Genomic DNA, 13,887 nt, shown 5'->3' on the forward strand with positions numbered 1-13,887 from the left:
CGACCACGCGATCGTTCTGCTGTCCGAAACAAGAGAGATCACGCACTGAACTGATTAATTTTATTACCGACCGCGATCGTTCTGCTGTCCGAAACATGAGAGATCACGCACTGAACTGATTAATTTTATTACCGGCCGCGCAATGCAGAACACAATAATTCGTCCGACCACGCGATCGTTCTGCTGTCCGAAACAAGAGAGATCACGCACTGAACTGAATAATTTTATTACCGGCCGCGCAATGCAGAACACAATAATTCGGCCGACCGCGCGATCGTTCTGCTGTCCGAAACATGAGAGATCACGCACTGAACTGATTAATTTTATTACCGGCCGCGCAATGCAGAACACAATAATTCGTCCGACCACGCGATCGTTCTGCTGTCCGAAACAAGAGAGATCACGCACCAAACTGATCAATTTTATTACCGTCGGCCGACCGCGGGATCGTTCTGCTGTCCGAAACAAGAGAGATCACGCACTGAACTGATTAATTTTATTACCGACCGCGATCGTTCTGCTGTCCGAAACTTGAGAGATCACGCACTGAACTGATTGATTTTATTACCGGCCGCGCAATGCAGAACACAATAATTCGGCCGACCGCGCGATCGTTCTGCTGTCCGAAACAAGAGAGATCACGCACTGAACTGATTAATTTTATTACCGGCCGCGCAATGCAGAACACAATAATTCGTCCGACCACGCGATCGTTCTGCTGTCCGAAACAAGAGAGATCACGCACTGAACTGATTAATTTTATTACCGACCGCGATCGTTCTGCTGTCCGAAACATGAGAGATCACGCACTGAACTGATTAATTTTATTACCGGCCGCGCAATGCAGAACACAATAATTCGTCCGACCACGCGATCGTTTTGCTGTCCGAAACAAGAGAGATCACGCACTGAACTGATTAATTTTATTACCGGCCGCGCAATGCAGAACACAATAATTGGGACGACCGCGCGATCGTTCTGCTGTCCGAAACAAGAGAGATCACGCACTGAACTGATTAATTTTATTACCGACCGCGATCGTTCTGCTGTCCGAAACATGAGAGATCACGCACTGAACTGATTAATTTTATTACCGGCCGCGCAATGCAGAACACAATAATTCGTCCGACCACGCGATCGTTCTGCTGTCCGAAACAAGAGAGATCACGCACTGAACTGAATAATTTTATTACCGGCCGCGCAATGCAGAACACAATAATTCGGCCGACCGCGCGATCGTTCTGCTGTCCGAAACATGAGAGATCACGCACTGAACTGATTAATTTTATTACCGGCCGCGCAATGCAGAACACAATAATTCGTCCGACCACGCGATCGTTCTGCTGTCCGAAACAAGAGAGATCACGCACCAAACTGATCAATTTTATTACCGTCGGCCGACCGCGGGATCGTTCTGCTGTCCGAAACAAGAGAGATCACGCACTGAACTGATTGATTTTATTACCGGCCGCGCAATGCAGAACACAATAATTCGGCCGACCGCGCGATCGTTCTGCTGTCCGAAACAAGAGAGATCACGCACTGAACTGATTAATTTTATTACCGACCGCGATCGTTCTGCTGTCCGAAACATGAGAGATCACGCACTGAACTGATTAATTTTATTACCGGCCGCGCAATGCAGAACACAATAATTCGTCCGACCACGCGATCGTTTTGCTGTCCGAAACAAGAGAGATCACGCACTGAACTGATTAATTTTATTACCGGCCGCGCAATGCAGAACACAATAATTGGGACGACCGCGCGATCGTTCTGCTGTCCGAAACAAGAGAGATCACGCACTGAACTGATTAATTTTATTACCGACCGCGATCGTTCTGCTGTCCGAAACATGAGAGATCACGCACTGAACTGAATAATTTTATTACCGGCCGCGCAATGCAGAACACAATAATTCGGCCGACCGCGCGATCGTTCTGCTGTCCGAAACATGAGAGATCACGCACTGAACTGATTAATTTTATTACCGGCCGCGCAATGCAGAACACAATAATTCGGACGACCACGCGATCGTTCTGCTGTCCGAAACAAGAGAGATCACGCACTGAACTGATCAATTTTATTACCGTCGGCCGACCGCGGGATCGTTCTGCTGTCCGAAACAAGAGAGATCACGCACTGAACTGATTGATTTTATTACCGGCCGCGCAATGCAGAACACAATAATTCGGCCGACCGCGCGATCGTTCTGCTGTCCGAAACATGAGAGATCACGCACTGAACTGATTAATTTTATTACCGGCCGCGCAATCCATAACTAACGAGGGGTCCATCTTTCTGAAAAATTTAATTTGGATCCCTAATAAACTCGCCGAAAGCATTCGAATGAACATAAATTTGGGAATTTTCAAATAGTGGCCCGGTCTCAGCGAGAATTACTCACATGTATAAGATATGAAATAAACTAAAAGTAATATACAAAATATTCAAGGCATAATATATGTTGTTATTTCAATATCAAAGGCAAAACATAATCATTTTTTGTTTTGTATTAAAATATCTGATAATGTTATGCCTAAAGTATTTATTTTGGATATTAATTTTTGTTATTATTTTTTGTCATGTTACCTCTCATTCATATCAAGTTCATAAGAACTGCTGGTTTCAAGATATAAGCTTCTGCTCAGGCTCTATAACAAAATGGTGTGGCGTTTGCCATATCACGAAGTAAGCCATGGAAGCAAAACACATAAAAATAGCAAATGGACCAATGTGCACTGTCAAGGAGACGCATTATAGCTCATGGTTGCATGGAGAATCACATACGACACATTGAATCCGTTCCTGCGGTGGTATGTCATACCTCCAAATCTTGAGACCCAGTGCAGTGCCCTACTACTGTGTTTAAATAGCTCTTCTGGTGTAGTTGGTCAACTACAGGGGCTCTGCTGGTCAATCTATTCAACTTATTTAGGGTATTTTGATATAGTGAGAAGCCCAATCTCATTCATGAATCGCACACATAGACCTCAAATTCATGCAACTTATGCGTTTGTCACTTATCTTCCGTTTGAATGATGGAAAGTGGTCACGGCGGTGCAGTATTGGGATATGTGGCTGCAGAATGAATATTCTGATAAAACGATGACCTCAGAAAGGTCCCGGTAGTAAACCACCTTGGTGCTGGTCTTCGGCGGAGGTTACTACAGAAAATTGAATCGTCACGGCGATGGTACCTGTAGCGGTCGTTGTGGTAAATCATTGGCGGTAGCAGCACTCAATTGTAATTTTCTCCAAATATTCATATTATTCAAACTTTTGTAAGGTGAGGTTGTCACACAATGACATTGTTCGCAACAAACGGAAAAATTACCCCAAAAAGACGTAATCCTACGTCAAAAAGGATCGACAAGTTTTTCATTTACTTAGAAACATTCTAGATTGCTTTGAGAATAGGTCGTATGTGCAAAAGAGAGATTCTCTTTGTTCACGCTCTCTTTCGCTAATAGATCGGCAAGTTTAGCATTTTCTGCTACATTTTCACTTTAGCACGCTAGACAAAGTTATTGTCTTTAGATATCTGCCAAAAAATCTAACATAAATTTGTGTATAGCTTTGTAATAATCGAAAGAGAATGTAACCGAAGAGAGGCTCTCTTTTGCACATACGACCTATTCTCAAAGCACTCTAGCATTTTCGTCAATCGAAATTTTCCTTGAAGGGCCACTAAAATATATTATTATTTTAAAATAAGCATTTCCAATCAATCACAGCTTACCCAATTATTACGATTTGTATGAACACCTCATATTATTCAAACAACAAGTTTTCTAAGATACCTTTTCTCTCATTTTTTTTCAGTTTCATAACACTTTTTTCGGCTTTCCACTTCCTCATCAACCTTGTACTTTACCTTTCTTGTCAAGGTTGTATGATGGCCGAAAAGCAAAATGAATTTGTTATAGAAGGGTCGGAGGCCCTAGTCGTAACATAACAGAGGCTGATACCTTCATATCAACATAATAACAAACGTTGAAATAATTATTCGGTCCAAAAATCTACACCAAAGGTAGTTGCCCACAGTATGGATAGAAATCCGGGACTAGGGCTTTCATTTCGGGAAACGATTTCCCGGGATTCCCGATTCCCGGGATGTAAACTTTAGTTTCCCGGATTTCCCGGGAAATTATTATGCTAAAATATGTTATACTAGGGGCCCTCCTTAGCCGTGCGGTAAGACGCGCGGCTACAAAGCAAGACCATGCTGAGGGTGGCTGGGTTCGATTCCCGGTGCCGGTCTAGGTAATTTTCGGATTGGAAATTGTCTCGACTTCCCTGGGCATAAAAGTATCATCGTTGTTAGCCTCATGATATACGAATGCAAAAATGGTAACCTGGCTTAGAAACCTCGCAGTTAATAACTGTGGAAGTGCTTAATGAACACTAAGCTGCGAGGCGGCTCTATCCCAGTGTGGGGATGTAATGCCAATAAGAAGAAGAAGAAGAAGAAGAAGATGTTATACATATTTGATATAAATTCCGAACAGACTCATGTTCCAAACACTCGTTTTTATCTTGTGATATGTCTGAAATATTTCATTTGGAGATTTCATGGGCATTTTCCATATTATGATGAGCCAATAAGAATTAACTATATGGACATGTCAGAGTATAAAAGTAAACAGATCCTAGGCCTTTTTAGGTCTTTAATGTATGGTCATTACAAAAACACGCCGAACTTTTGTAATAACAGAAGTTAGACAAAAATGTTCTGATAGGCAAAATTCAGTCGAATTTCATATTAGCATAAATTTGCATAGAATAATCCGATTTGGGTAAAACATAAACCAAAGGACGCAGAAACTCTTCTTGTTTCCTGTCCTCATTTTAATTCTCAGAAAAGTCCCTGAGCACAATTTTTGTCACATTTTTTTTTTAATATTTTGAAATATTGCTCTAAATACTTTAAATTTAAAGAGAAAATATGCTCAAGTGTTCGTAAGAATAATCATAACGGTATTCCAATAAAACTTGTCCAGAAGATTATAAGGTTGAGTTTCAAAATGGTTGATGCTAGATAATGTCTGACAATATAATCTATCAAATTCTCTCAAAGCCGTATTTTCCTCCATATCAAGGATGATTGCAAACATTATGGAAATGTAGCACATAGTGATTGAATTGAAAATTGAGCTATTACTGTAAGGCGGAATATTTTGGATAACAAACTATGTTTCTACATTCTCCTTTCTGAGAACGTAGCGCGCTGCGCATATGCATTCATTTAGGTACATAGGCTATTGTTTGTTATCGAATGTTTACCTTTTACAACACATTAGATATAACTCTACTGCTAAGTACACGTGTTATGTTCAACTGCTCAGTTAATCCGAAAATTCGTATGTTTTTTCGACTCTCCGCATTGAATAAATGGTCAGGAAGTACCTAGAGGTATTTTGTGATATCGTGTTCGCCCGTTAGTAGTAGTTTGCTTTGAAAAAAGAGGAATAATTTGTGCCCGAAAACTCGAGATAAGATCATCATCTGGTGCGAATGCTACTCCTCGTCAATCTATTCTGCACCCATCGTTCTTCACGATTCCAAGCCGGAATCACCGCTAAAGTAAAGGAGTAGCCCCGACCCGTGTAATTGCCTGATGAACCAGTCATTACCCATCACATAGCGAAGCTCCTATGGGCAAAACAGGGGCGGAATTGCGCATCTTGACTCGAAACGAGCAAACTATGCAAACTGTCATACGAAAGAGCTGTCAAAAGGATATGGGTGATGAGGCCCCTGGTTTTACTCTTGGACGAGAGCAGATGCTGAATCTTTGGCAACTGATGCTCATGACATGGCGAACGTATTGCAGAAAGAGTTAACGCTTTTCGAACTGAACAGAAAACTTTATCAGATTTTTCAAAAATTCATTGATCATATGAGGACGATGTTTGCAAGCATCAATCCCATTAGGTCAAATGTATATTTTTGTCCTAAGCTTTCCACGATAAAATGTAAGCTACAATTTGGAGTATCGCATAATTGTTTTATTTCCCGGAATCCTGCAATATTCCGGGAAGTTAATATTTTATTTCCCGTTTCCCGGGTAAAATGGAATCCCTATCTGGGACGATATAAATGAAGAATTCTTATAAAGGCAATTAACTTTGTTCCTCGTATGTATATTGAAAGTGGTTCAAATTAAATACATTTTGAAGGTGGCTCCCCAATATCTGCGTTCAAAAAATGTAGGCAATTTGAAAAAAAATCCAACTAATGTTGTTATAACTTTGATATGAAATTAAACTGGTCGAAGATTCATTGTCATCAAATCATCTAATTATAACACACGTTATTTTAAATATCAACCAATTGAGTTAAAAATTTGTTATGTCTTGACGCTCTGGTGTGGTACATCACTAGGCTTCTCGGTAAGTATTTAAAATCAAATCATACACACAGAATCCCTACAGCAATACCCTGATTTTATCACTCCCCTTGATGAATTTTGGGGTGATAAAATAGGGGACAAAATCGGAAACAACATTTTCAATATTTGAATTATTGTCACAAATATACACTTATTCATGCCTTCGGGAGTCAAAATGCGTTCACGATACTCGGATCACAGATTAGCCGAAAGGAAAAGAAGCATCTGAATCGTTGAGTCAACACTCAATAGTCGACCAAAACATGTGAGTTTTCAAGAACTTATACGCTGATTCAATAAACTATTTGTTTTGTATAAAATTGTCAAAACTAGCGCAAATTAATTGATATTACTTATCCTTCATAACTTAAATTTTTTATTGTCCCTTTATCTTCCAGCTTATCCACTTTATCGTCAGGATCCGAGTAGTTCCACCGGAATCGGTGCTAGAACATTGTAAGTGGGTTCTCTGTTTTCACTTGTTTTAGTAGCCCATTTAAATCGATAACATAATCAGTTTCTGATTAAGCACCCAATCAGGACTCAATTCTTTCATTAGAATCGCACTATGCCCTAATGGAAATCAGAATAAAACGTCGGAAAACTAAACCCACAACCACTCAAGTTTAAATTCTTCTTCTTCTTATTGGCATTACATCCCCACACTGGGACAGAGCCGCCTCGCAGCTTAGTGTTCATTAAGCACTTCCACAGTTATTAACTGCGAGGTTTCTTAGCCAGGTTACCATTTTTGCATTCGTATATCATGAGGCTAACACGATGATACTTTTATGCCCAGGGAAGTCGAGACAATTTCCAATCCGAAAATTGCCTAGACCGGCACCGGGAATCGAACCCAGCCACCATCAGCATGGTCTTGCTCCAAGTTTGAATTACTCACCTGAAATAAGATTTGGTCAGCAAACAACTGCGGATGCCCTTTTTCCAGTAGCAAATAGACTCGTTTCAGTACTTCAAACCATGAAACATATCGTTTTTGGTCAAAGCTTCTTGTTCCTTATTCCGTGCATCAACCTGGGCCAACCTGAACCATTTTTCCGCAAACGAGATGTATTTTTTGACGTTGCCACTGAATTAAAGGAATAATGTATGCATATATTTTTAAAATAAATGTTTAACCCGTTCTGTTTGCAACGAAATTGCGAATGTCAACAAACAATGTGTGACCAACAGATGCCTTGAATGTATGTGTAGTAAGCGTCCTATTGTAAATTTACGAGCAATTCCAAATAAGTGGTGGATTATGATCAGAGCCGTAGCGTGGATACCCGGCGCCCTTGGCGAAATATTTTTAGGGCGCCCCTCTTTTACTAAGGGCAAAAAGCAATATTCTACATTCAATCAACATTTTGAATCTCATCGAAAAGAAAGATTAAAAAAATTGGTGGATTTAAGATGCTTCCGATAGCAAGCAGTGCTCGGTTGTATGCCTTAAACAAGTTTTGAAATTTTGTGTCATTGTTTTAGTATTTGCAAAACATGTAAGTACGGAATCTTAAAAATGTCCAGAACGGACTGGAAGATCATTTAAATTGGCTCGGAGGTGAACTAGCCTTGGGCTAAAAACCTCTTTAATAAAGATTTTAATAATAATAATAATCATTTAAATTGCTGAAAGTTTTTTGTCTATGATTCCTTTCAGCTCATACTGTCCACAGCGACTATTTCTTGTATTCAATTGACCTTCCCCGTCAAAAATTGTATCTCATTTTATTGCCTCAGTCAATTCTTTCATTCGTTCAAGGTCAACTTTCCCAAATAAGACATATTTTTGAAGTCTCTAACTGTTTAGAAAATCGAAAACAAAATCTGAAAAAGTGCTGCATGTGTGAATTGGCCAAAAGGATTGGCTTTGGTTCAAAATCGAAAGAATGTTGAGCTAAGCTTGAAAAACAGAACTTTTCCAATTCCTTTTCTAAATTTTCAAAATAGTTATAATTCACTCATATGAATTAGCTGAGGAAGTTGTGCTTAAATAAATTAAATAATCTATTGAGCTCCCACTCTCTGAACTCTGAATGGACCGGTGGAAGGTGCAAATCACTATTGGATCTATTCGGATCAAGAAAAATCCAACTTTTGAATGAGTTTGTCGGTAGTTTGGAGGTACGGTTGTACTTCGTTAGGTCAATAAAATCCAACTATGAAGTGGTCGGATTCACCATTGGAAGCAACCAAGCAAGAAAAGCTTCGTGGTAAAGTAAGGTGGCGAATGCTTTGATTGCACGTGCTGCTTATGGCTATTGCCAATCACAATCTATAAAAACTTTGAGAAAAAATAACCGTATTAGTTATTTTGGCAAAGTACATTATCACTGCCTGTCGCATATTAGACAGTTTCGCATTTTTCCCCACTGGTTACAGTAAAAGTATTCAAAAATGGAAATAATCCAATCCATAACTTTCAAATAACTTTTTGGATATGAAATTTTTATTTTTTTTTTCTTGGTCCCTTAATAATGGTTTTAGAAGTCTTCGTACCATAAATCTTCAGATTTTGTAGCCGGTTTGTTATTAATTGGCCTTGTAACTAATAAAACTGTTCTTTTTTTCATGCCGTAATTCTTGATAAATAATTATTCTGTGCTTCTAGAGGAATTTTGTCACTTGTCATAAGACGAGTTTGTACTATTTGAAGTGGTGGAATTAAATGGAGTAGTACAAACTCGTTTAATGACAAGCCGTAATTGACCTTTCCAGTCGAAAATTTTTATTCGCTCGATCGATTCTTTATTTTATTGAATCGGTGAACTTTCTCGAAGACCTCATAGTTTTGACGCCTCTATGTATTTTTAAAATTTAAAACAAAAAATTGGAAAGATGCTGTTTTTTAAAGTTTGGCCTAACATTTGCCCGACTTTAAACGAATGATGAATTTTTCAGGCTGGTTCAGACGCGCAGCTCTTTTTTTGGTTTTTGTTTTGAAAACGATTTTTTTTGTCTCAGTTGATTCTTTGACTTTTTAATGTCAACTTTCCCGAAGAACTCATATTTTTAAAGCATCTAACTTTTTGAAAAATCGAAAACAAAAACCGAAAAAGTGCTGCTCGTGTGAACCGGCCTGGAAAATTCTCCCAATATTCTTTCAAAGTCGGGCAAATGCTAGGCCAATCTTGCTTTAATTTTCTAAAATACTTAGAGGCGTCAAAAACATGTGTTCTTTGGGAAAGTTCATCTGAAATAAAATAAAGAATCGATTGAGCGAATAAAAATTTTTGACGAGAAAGGTCAATTCTTGATTTCGGCGCCCCCCTGAGAGCTGGCGCCCTTGGCGGGGGCCTACCTGGCCAACCACACGCTACGGCGCTGATTATGATTTATTGAATCGTATTTCAGTTTTAAAAAAGCATAGAGGAGCCGTGTACACGGGAGAGAAAGCATGAAAACTGAAAAACAATGAGTAGATTACTGTTGATATTGATTGTTGATGAATACCGATCGAACAGGATACTTATTGGTCTCAACAAAACGATTTAGGGTATCTGTCCCATTATTAATAACATGCTCCTATATCAATAACATTCCCAAAGAAGGTAATTTGGCTCAATTTGTGTTGTTTTTTTGTTGTTTTCCGGCGTGCTCACTGGTGAAAAAAATCACAAAAATGAGAAATAAAACAATTTGTGTACAGATTCTTTGTTTTCGAATGGTATTGATTTGGGTACATGGTATGAATTTAAGGAGCATTCAATTACATTATTTGATTGACAGTACATTTAATATAACTGGTTGAGAGGAATGATATTTAGTCCCAAGCTGATGCAACTTATTTCTTTTCACTTTATTAAAAAAGGAATTCATTCAAATAATTTGTTTTGACATTGGGTGCATAAACTCCGTTTGATTCGACTATTAATCAAGCGGAGTCGATAGTACTTAATAGGTAGTTTGTATTCATTCCAACTAGATAGATATACCTGTATATTAGAGTGGGGCGTCATGGTCATTTTTTCAAATCAATGGTTTTTCGAAGCCATTCTGGGTCCCGAACAGCTGTGCAGAATTTGGGACCGATTGGTTGCTTCCTCGCTTTCCGCATCGCGTTTGAAGTTTGTATGGAAATTAGTATGGGAGAACGTATATTTTTGCATTTCTACTACTAGAGGCTTCAGTTCATCGTAAACCAAGTGGCACATTGCGTTAAAGTATAACCCAAAGGATGCCGAAAAACTTTGCTGAAGAAGGCACGTTGCTGGAACGTCCACGAAAAAAGTTATAACGCTTAGAACATTGAGTGTTCAAACCATATGCAAAAAATCGTTTATTCTGCCAGCACTGCCGTACTACGTAGACCAATAATTTAACTGAGTGGTATTTCAAAATAATTGATCTTATAGGGCTTTAGAGCTAATGGGAGCTATCCGGAATCATTTCACAAAGAAAAAAATCCGACGAGAAGTAAAATGGGTTTTGCCCTTCGAGAACCATAGGTTGTCCGGTAGTGCTGGCAGAAACATTGATTTCTTGCATATGGTTTACACAATCAATTTTCGAAACGTAATAACATTTTTTGTAGACCTTTCAGCTACGTGCCTTCTTCGGCAAAGTCTTTCGGCATCTTCCAGACTAGATGCTAACGTATTGAGTCACGTGATTGATGATAAATTGAAGCCGCTAAGAGTAAAAATGTAAAAAAGTACGTTTTCCCATACTAATCTCCATGTTAATTTAAAACGCGATGCGGATAGCGAGGACGCAACCAATCGAGCCAATATTTTGCACAGTTGATTGGGGTCTCGGAACGATTCAGAAAAACCTTGATTTCACTTGATTGGATGAAGTTTGTGTTTTTCCATACAACTGCGCCCCACTCTACTGTATATTTATATGCATACAAGCACGTTATCAAGATTTCGACTAAACTGATTTTATCCTCATCCATTCGGTCTACTTTTCCGTTCATCGCATCCTGACCTGCAAGAACTTCCCTCCGCATGTCCCCAAAACTCAATAACCGAGTTTCCGAGATTTTCTTCCGGCTATTTTCCGCTGTACACTGTGCACTCGATTGCGATACCAACCAGCCAAATGTGGTCCTCAATAGCGAAGTGGATGTTTATGCTTTCCTTCCAGTGCCCTTTCCAGCAGGACCTAAGGGTTCGGATCGTGGTCGTGAGGGGAACGGTTGGCTGCTCGGAGGCGCATGCTCACCAAATCGTTCCAGCACCGAAGTGCACTGGAAAGTGGTCGTCCTCGGAACGCACGGACGGTGGGCACGGATGATGTTCCGCGAGCTTCCAGCATCCATCGAACAAATCAGTTACTCGCCGGATTCTGTGACGTTTGGATTTTTTGCGGAACAAAACCTTTCTTGGTGCGCCAGATCTATCTTGGCCCGAGTATTTCTCGTGGATACTATCCGTGCTTGCCGGATGCAGTTTTCGAAAGATTTACGAGGAATAGTTTTTCTACGGGAATGTGATATGTGGTTAAGGTCCGAAGTTTGATTATTTGGCCGTGGTGTCGGCCCATACCAGAATCTCTTATCAGTGGTAATCGACGGCAATAACAGTTCTATTGGTTGGTGTATTTCAAGTGAAAGGTACCACCCTCTTTGTGGAAGAGGTAGGAGGTTAGCGAAGAAAGTTGGTGAAGCTTTTGATTGCACGGTAGCCAATCAGCTTTCACCGTCGAGTGCTCTATATTGTCATTTCCGGGATGATGGCTATAAATCGAAAAAGATAAAATAGTTAGATTGCCAATTTCATGAATCCACCGCAATCGGATACTCCTTCCGTCGAAAAAGACATGTGAATGCACAGTGAGTTATATATGGGTATACATGTGATGTGGGTTATCGACGGAATTGTGAGGTAAACAGCGAAGCCAACGAAATCTATCTAAGTCGAAGAAGGTAAATGCTGCGTCTGAGGAGATACGATTTCCAATTTTGTAGCTACACAATAGAGCTCCGGGCGCCCCAAGGCATTCAGCCATTGAGACCCAGTGAGCAGGAAAACACAGTAGAAGAATAGGGAAAAGTGAAGACACAATCAGTTGGGGCAGATCGAATTTTGTGCATCTGGGAGGAGCGAGATATTTCTGTTTGAGTTAGTGCTCCTAAGCCGCGAGTAGGCACACGTGCTTGGAGGCAGCCCAAGGTGCTTTATCCAAAACGCTTCCAGGCGAACTACCGGCTTTCTCGGTAACCAGGCATCATCGTTGCCGTCGTCATCGCCATTGTAGGCTGTTGAACCGGAATATCATCCTCGAACCTCTTGACTGGTCTCGATTCAACAACCACGAGTTCACTGGCACCGGTGGGAGTGAACGACTGGGAATAAACGAATCACGCTTGAAGTGAAGAAAAATCGGATTATGCCAGGTTTGCTACTGCTGGAAATAATTCAATTATTGGATTAAATTCTTAAGAATCGATTCATCGCCTTCGTGAATATTGCTCCTAAACTGGCAGTTAAATTGTTCGTTCCGGATCGCTGAACAGGTTGGCGACAAGGTTTGCTGGCAGTCTCCGAAGTTTGCGTCCATTCGCAACATTTATAGAATTAGAAGCCGTTTTTCATCAGTGAACACATCGTTGGTTGATAAAAAAATCGTTCTCCGCCGTGAGCATACACTAAAGTACCGCTTCAGTTGGTATCTACTCGTGTGTTTCGTGTGCAAATTGTGCTTGTGGTTAACCCACCCTCGGAGGGTTTAGAAAGGAAGAATTACGGTCTGAGCACGGGCAGCTTGCGCAAAATTGTGTTTATCCACCATTAAAAGGAAGCAGAATTTCCGTTCAAGTGTAGAAGCAGTCTCAGCCAGCAGTGAAAGCATCATCGTTGCTTTCGTTGGGGCCAGTGTTTGCAGTGAGAGTGTGTTTAACCCAATTCTGTGAAGTGGTTGAGGGTAAGCGTAAGCTGAAGAAGCTACAAAAAGTGTCCAAGATAAAAGTGCAGCCACACCGCAGTCTCTGGTACTGAGGCACTGCGACCGGGTGGTGTCAGAATACGAAACGACATCGACAACACAACCTAAAGCAAGAGATAGCATTCGGCAGTAAAGCCGGCTCAAGTCCTACGGAAAATAAGCGTGAGTGAAACGTAAGCAGTGTGAGGCTGTGTCGAGCTCGTGGGAAATAAACGGCAACACCAGCACCGAGAGTAAGGTAGTCACATCCTGGGGCGGAGGTTTCCTGCCAAGTGAAAGGAAACGGAAAACAGCTGCTGGTACGCGCAAAAGGTATGCAAACATTTTCGCTTTTTGTGGGTCCTACAGCGACAGGAGAGGATGTATCTTTGGAGATTAATCTCGGGCAGCAATTTTGCCTTTCCGCGAAAAAGTTGTCATCTGCCTGTCGATGTCGCTGGAAATGATAAGCTGCTGGCGTGTCGGAATGATGGATTATTTATGTCTTGGGGTTGTGACCCGGGCAGAGGGAAGGCATAATTTGTGGTCGGATGGGTAATTTGGAAACTTTTTGATGAGTCGTTCATTAAGAATTACTTGTAAAGCTGACGGATAGCTTT

At 40.6% G+C, this 13,887-nt stretch overlaps 1 protein-coding gene across 1 annotated transcript in view; it reads left to right on the plus strand.

Moving 5' to 3' along the window:
* Positions 1-12,239: 12,239 nt before the first annotated feature.
* LOC134213335 (neural-cadherin-like) overlaps positions 12,240-13,887 on the plus strand; it is a 1,323,925-nt gene continuing 1,322,277 nt past the window's right edge. The window contains exon 1 of the mRNA XM_062692319.1: positions 12,240-13,600. The gene's annotated coding sequence lies outside the window, so the exon portion shown is untranslated. The remainder of the gene's footprint in view (positions 13,601-13,887) is intronic.

Source organism: Armigeres subalbatus, chromosome 2 (genome assembly GCF_024139115.2).
Source record: "Armigeres subalbatus isolate Guangzhou_Male chromosome 2, GZ_Asu_2, whole genome shotgun sequence".
Lineage (NCBI taxonomy): Eukaryota > Metazoa > Arthropoda > Insecta > Diptera > Culicidae > Armigeres > Armigeres subalbatus.